Source organism: Thunnus thynnus, chromosome 19, assembly GCF_963924715.1.
Source record: "Thunnus thynnus chromosome 19, fThuThy2.1, whole genome shotgun sequence".
NCBI lineage: Eukaryota > Metazoa > Chordata > Actinopteri > Scombriformes > Scombridae > Thunnus > Thunnus thynnus.
Genome location: NC_089535.1, coordinates 8,574,975 through 8,582,481, shown reverse-complemented (window position 1 = coordinate 8,582,481; position 7,507 = coordinate 8,574,975).

Here is a 7,507-nt window from a genome sequence, read left to right as displayed (position 1 = left end):
CACTAAAAAAGGGAGGATGACTTTCGTCTGTGGGATAAGAAACATACTCTCCTTCCAGGGGGGAATGTAAACAGCAGCATCTTACAAGAGTGCTGTATGTCACTATTTTCTCAAGACTTCCTCTCAATGATGTTAAGTGTGGTGGTAATAATAGAAACTTTTGGTTGCATTCCCACACCACTGATTCAATGAGTAAAAAAAGGAATTATATGAACAGCAGACTGTGGTTGCCGGTTGTCCTCAGAGAAACTTTGAGCTGTTTTATAAAGGGAAACTTGCGACAGAACAATATCACAACAAAAGCAGTGATTGTTCTGTCATTAATGAGAAAGAACAGTCACCTTGACAATTCTCCACCTGTTAAGTTTTGAAATTAGCACAACAAAAAAGAAAACCCAGACAAGAGCACAGTGTAGCCATGTGCGGTCAAGACGTTCTTTACTACTTTTAGCTCCTGGGATCGAACCAGGCTCTAAATCACGCTCTTGTATATGCCTTTAACACTGTTCTAAAGCTGTGGTCACAGTGGATGGATGTGGCCAGGATGCTGCCTGTTTTGTTTTGATCCACAGCTTTCAGTAGGTGACGCTCAATTTAGGTGTCAGGTGATATCAAATTAAAAGTGAGTTATGGAAACCCTAGGCCTGCTGAGTATGTCTCTTTTTAGTCGAGTCTGACCACAGCTTTTAAAAAATCATGTGAGCAAAATCTACGGGAGAATAGATTTTATTATCATGTGTCAAAATGCTCTCACTTTCTTCTGCTCTGTCTGTGCTTAGGGGGATGTTTGGATTCCTGAGCTCCGTGCTCCATCTCGTCCTGCCCCGGGCAAGTCCTCAGGTCAAAGCAGAGCACTGCTGGTCTTCAAAGGTCAGGTTTTCACATTAGCCTCACCTTGATGTCTTAACTTTCCTCTCCTCCCTGCACACGCCCTCCCACATAACACCAAAGTAGTAGTTTTCATAAGGCAGTTCAGCCAAAATCATCCGGTCCAACATTCAATCATAGAAATTATTGTGACACATAAAATGTTCCCGTTTTTAACTTTAAAAACTGAGGTTTTCTTAGGAAACCATTATATACTTAGTGGGGAAAAAATTCTTAGGGGGTGCAATTTCCCTGAAATAAAGTTTTGTCCATGATTCAGTAAGCTGGTTCTTTTCCATTAACAATCGACTTATGGCAGTCACATGCAACTTTTCAATAAAATGAGTTAACTGGGAGCTCTATCAGTCAGTCATGGCTAAAGTGAATAAGGCTCTCACTTGAAACAATTGAAATCCTGTCAGAGTTTTAAAATTTATTGCGCAGATTTGTTCCTAATTTACCCCACTTACATCCTCTGACATAAGGTGATAGGCATCTTGTGGCTGCATTTCCACCATGTTTGTATTGTGTGATGTGGGTTGTTGCAGGCATGTTCTGTCCTCACTCTGAAGTTCTCCCAAGCTCCAGGACATGGTCTTTAGCACCACTTAATGAGCCTCAACTTCAGCTGCCTTTTTACAGCAAGCCGTAAAGCCAGACAATACATCATTAGTGTCCTCTCTCATGGAATACATGGACTTAGAATCTATTTATTATATAAAAAGCATTTTATATGTCCACAATAATGAGAAAATGTTGGGGAGATCCAGCCAAACATGATTCCCTCCACACTGATGTTGTTTTGTTTAAAGTTTGCTGTCTACACTTAAACTCTAACAACAGAATTTCTTCTTTCTCTATTGGTTGGCAACCAACAAAATTGTCCTTTATTGGCATCATCTGGCTTTGGACAAACATAGTGGGATATTCTACGTTGTATCCACAGATCCTTTTTGTCTCCTTCAACTCTGTTTTTCAATGTAGATACTCAGAAGATACAGGCATATTCATTGACATATATTTCTGTTATTGTAGTCAAAATGACTGCATGAAAATTATGTTGTAATTTGATTGATGGTTGAAATTACATTTTACAAAGACTAATGCTAAGGCCTTCTACACATGATTAGCAAAGTGCAGTGTCAAGCAAAGACTGTATGTGAACTACCGAATGTATTTTAGTTAAAGGGCACATTTGCTTTTTGTTACTTTTTTGTCATTTATATTCTGTTATGATGTTGGATGTCTATGTTAAACATGTTCAAAGTTCCAAAACATGAGGTGAACCTATGTAAAAATGCCACCTTCAAGTCAAAAGCCCAGACTTCAGCCTACTCTGAATGCTTCAATTGCAATGTTACTTCTTCATACCCTTCCATGAGCTCATCCATGGGCTCATGGATATATTATAATATCATGGGCTTCTCACGTTGTCCACTCGCATGTTTCAGATTGGATTCGGGCTTGACTATGTACGGACCTATGGAGCTGGCAGAAGTCTGCTGAAGGGCAGCTTCACCAATCAGAACAGAGAGGACTGATAAGGAGGGGGGGCCTTAAAGAGACAGGAGCTGAAACAGCTTGTTTCAGACAGGGGCTGAACTGAGAGGCTACATAAAGGGCCAGTATAAGATACATGAGGAGTTTCTTTGAACTGTAAATCATGCAAAGTTATTCCAGGAAAACCCCAGAATAAAAATATAGATCTGGAGATGTGCATGTTTTGTCCTGCCAATCATTATCCCTTGGAGACATAGATGGGTAATAAGGGTATGATTAAGAAGGGTGTGGATGCATAAAACAGCTGTCATCTCACTGGTTGTGTATTGAAAGGAAAATGTTGGGGAGATCCAGCCCCAACATAAGGTTAAAGTTGAAACTGGATGCAACAGCAAGGCATCAAATCCAAGCGGATTTCAGGATTTGCTTGTGTTGCCACAAGGTGTAACATGTCCCCTAATAAGACAACAGATCACGCCAGCATAAAGGAATTCTGCTGCTGATCATGTGTAAGGGCCTATAAAGCCTGCTCATTCATTTGAATGAGGCCTGTCCGTTGACGCCGCAACCACAATAAAAGATATAATAATTGCCGAGATAACTTTTTGTTGAGAAATCATGTGTCATAAACTACTTTGTAGTGTTTTGGCATCTGATAAACCTTCAAACTCACAGACCTGTTATTCAAACTGGACTTCCTGGATTATACTTAATGTCTCACTAATGTCTTGCATTTTTGTCATGCAAGGATGTTTTCTGTCTACGCCTACTCAGTCTCAGGGGCAGCTGAGTTGGGGCGATCCATCAATCAACATTCTTTACTTTGTCAGTGGCCTGACAGCATGAACATAATCTGTCCATGATAACTCCTTCATTGCGTGATTGGCTATATTGGCATACAAAGTGAGTGGTAACAGGGAGAGATAAAAGTGACAGAGAGTTGGACTGTTAACGAAGGCAGATGTGTGGGAACACTGATATTTGTATGTCAGTATTTTCAAAAAGCTCAGTTTTCCTCGTCCACAGTACAAAATGAGACATTTTTTATCCATCCATTGATTGATCATTTGGCTATAACATGAACTTGTGACTCCAGTTGATTTCAGGAAGTATGAACATCTTAAGCAGCCCTAAGTAGTCATCATTTGAAATTCTGGATTCTGGTTCTCAGGATAACTTTACAGAATGCAGAAAGACACGGGGATGGGGGTCAAAAACAAGATGGATTATAAGAATGGGGGATAGTAATGATAGAGGTACCTACAGGAGGACAGGAAGCTGGTCATGGGGTTCAGGTCAGGGGGCTGACAGGCCTTGTTTACAGAATCCACAGTCTGCTAAAGACATTAGAGCCCTCTCCCCTCAGCTATCAACACTTCCAGGAACGTTCATGCATAATCACAGTCATGCCAACTCAGATTAACTCTGTCATACACTCTCACAGACAAGAAAAAGTCACATTAGCAGTGTCAGTATACCTCTTCACTAATGGGCATGGGCGTAGATTTGATCTCAAACAATCAAGCCGCTTCAACTCCATGTAATGTTAATAGTAAGATCTCTGCAAAGTTTGAGTGTTTACTGCAAAAAAGTGCACTATCATGATAAAGAGTGAAAGAGCAGGATATGGGGGATACTTGACCTGAGGATCTGGCAACCCTCAACTTCAAGCTGTGCACATTGTTACATAGCAGCAGCCCAGAAGCAGCAGCAGTAGTGGAGTCAGTAAGGTGGAGAATCTGAAGCAGTTAGTGTTTATTGTTTAAATGTTCCAAATGTCACAGAATTTAAAACAACTTCACTGGACAAAACTAAGATCATTCCATATTAAAATTTAATTTAAGGCGTTAGGTGTTGTTAGCCAATTGGTTATTGTTGCTCAGACATGCTGTTTAATTAAACAACTTTATTACCGTTAGTGAAAATTCCTCCCAAAAGCAAATTAAACTATCTGGTCCTTTTAAAAGAAGAACCAAAGTGTCAGTAACGGTTGAGCTTAGTTAATAAGAATGTTCTCTAATCCAAACATTAATCTTTGAAATTAGTGGTAGAAATATTTAATGCCATTTCTTCCCTTTTCCATGAGTGAATCAAGAGCAGAGTTATTATTGCATATATGTCATTAAGACACATACCCGCCAACATTTATGTTTCAAATGAAGATGTTATGAAAGATAACATTTTACTCGAGTCGACGATCTATGCTTGTTACTGTAAGTGCAACAAAACCGTCACAAGTAAAAAGTCAGTACTTTATCAAACCACCTGTTCAACACTAAACATGTAGAAAAGTAATATTTTGACCTGCTTTGCCCCCAGTGCCCCATCCACTGCTGGTATGTCAAAGCGCGCTGGTTAAGCTAATAACACCAAGCTGTCTGTATGTAGCCTAACTGTTTATCTGAGTTTGCCACTTAACTCTTAAAGCCCCTGGAAAAGCAAAATCCATGATTGGCTCCATGACTGGGGTACACCACTCAAATTAATTGGAGTTGATAAGTAGCTCAAAGGTTTAGCATAGCAAAGCTAATGCTAGCAGTTTGGAAGATGCTAAAACACTTAGCTTCTTAGTCCGGGAGGTATAGTTCAATGAAAACACGGATATGTGTGGTCTACCCTTATCTTGACTAATCGGCTAACTATCACACTACTGGGGTAGTTAATAATAAGTTCAAAAGTTTTGCATAGAAAAGCTAATGCTAACCATTTTATGTAAGTGAATGGAAAATGCTAAAACGATACTTGGGGAGGTATTGTGAAATAAAAACACAGATTTAGGTGGTCTAACCTAGTATGTTAGTTCATGGAATATACAGGCTTTCTAACCATGCAGGGTCCATTTGATAGATTTGGTAATTAAAACGTTTTAGCTGACCATTTCATGTATGTGAATGGAAAATGCTAAAACCGTTGGCGCCATACTCCGGGAGGTATAGCTAAATAAAAACTCAAATTTGGGTGGTCTAACCTAGTTTGTAAGTTCATGGATTATACAAGCTTTCTAACCAAGTAGGGTCAATCTGATAGACTTGGTACTTTATTCCATGGCAGCAAAACGTTTTAGTGATTGAATGGAAAATAAAAATGGCACTTGAGCTGATAGAGAACTGTCAATCAAGCGTTATCTGCTCACGCCCCTACACACACACACAATCCTGAGAAATGGTTTGAGCAGCCAAATGAACTATTTTTGAACTAGGTTTTCTAATAGTTACAAACATTTATTTTCACTCAGATATCAGTAGATGCTTAATGAGACACTCAACTTTAATATCATGTATGCATTTTTACTATTTTAAGCCGAGTTTCCAATGGCTTTAAAATTGGGCAAATTCTTGCAAACTTAGCTGCTGGCTGAGACAAACCAGCCCCTCCTTTCTACCAACGATACCTGCAGGCAGTGAATCACATCAGCAGCAGAGGGAGGAGGACAGGAGGAAAGATTGCCTGCACAGAGAGCAGCTGTCCACACGCCCCTTGAATCTGGTTGTGGTGACAGATGGGTTGAATTTGTATGTCATGTGTGGATTGTGTGTTTATATTGTGTTTCATGGACGACCTAGCAACTTGGGTAATGTCAGACAAACATACAAAACTTATGGATCCCTGTGTATGACAATTATTCACAATAAAAGCTGAGGGCCATGCGCATTATGGGAGTTTTCTGGCAGAAACAACAAAATGGGAGCACAGCAGGAGAGGGGGTGAAAATACAGGAGAAATCTAGGAAAAAGGGGAATGTTGGCAGGTCTGTTAAGATGTAAAAAAAAGGACACACAGACAGGTGAGCTGCAGCCTCTCAGGTGAGCTCTGACGTCATAGCGAATGATAAAACCATAAGTTCAGGAATTGAAAGACAAATAATACAAGTTTTTGAGATGATTTAAAGGTAGGTTTGAGCATCACTGTTGCTCATTCATGAATCTTTTGAGGTACGTTGCCCAAACTGAAAGAAGGACAGAGTCTCAGGTGAGATTTGAAAACCTCACAGCAGCTAGTTACAGAGCAGCACATTGCCTACATGTGATTTTTACATATTAATTTCGGTCTCAGATTTATAATTAAGTAGTCTATCAATAAAACAAAATGTAAAAATCAAAGAAAAAAAATCATGATACAAGTCCAGTTTCAGGCAAGTCAGCAAATGCATATTAAATAAAATAAACATTTTGCAGAGTCAGGCTCCTTATGTGTGTATGTGTGTGTGTGTGTGTGTGTGTGTGATAGAGAGCAAGTATGCATACACAATTATTTTGGCCGTCTGACAAAAAAATGTCCCTACCAAAGTTAAAACCAAACCTACGGCCTTACACACTATAAAGTTTAAGACATAAAATTCCTTGGTATGGATTGGATTAAATGAGTCTTGCAGATAAGTAAAGTCAGTCCAAACTATAATTAAAAGACCCTATGGGCATGCGGGGGAGTGCTGACGTGGATGTTTTGCCTGGAAAGAGATGCTTTGCAGTTGAATCATCCCAGGCAGAGGGAGCCATATCCTGGGCAGGCTGGGCCCCTTTGACCCCTCCCTGGTTCTCCCCCAGACATCCTCCTCCTCCTCTCTGTCTCTGATTTACACTGTGTTTCCAACGGGACTCTTGGCTGATATGCTGGATGCAACCCCTCCTGGGAGGTCATCCCGAATCATAACGAAGAGTTGGCCCTCAGTAGGAAGTTGGCTCCATTTGGAACTCGAGAGGGTCTCTTCTCTGGAAGATGGAGGCTGACCATTGGCTGCTGCTGGAAACACCAGACATGCGAACAGGTGTGGATCTGTTCCCCATAAACTGCCTCTAACAGGGCCAGGGACCCCCAGAGGAGGCCTGACACCTACACATATGTGTGGCGAGGTGCAGGCACACACACACACACACACACGTAACAGAGACACCTAAGGCTGGATGGGTGGGCCAGCTATTTACTGACACAACAGGAAATGTCACGACTGTCAACATTTCAGCCTTCTGATTGTTTGTTTCTGTGTTTCTGGTTCAACCTCTCACTAGTCTCACTTTTAAAGGGACAGTTAGCCCATATTATAAAAAATATTATTTCTCTCTCACCTAATGGTACCCAGTCATGTAGATAGTTTCAGTTTTATCTGCTGAGGTATTGAGATATCCGTCTCCAAGATTTCTGC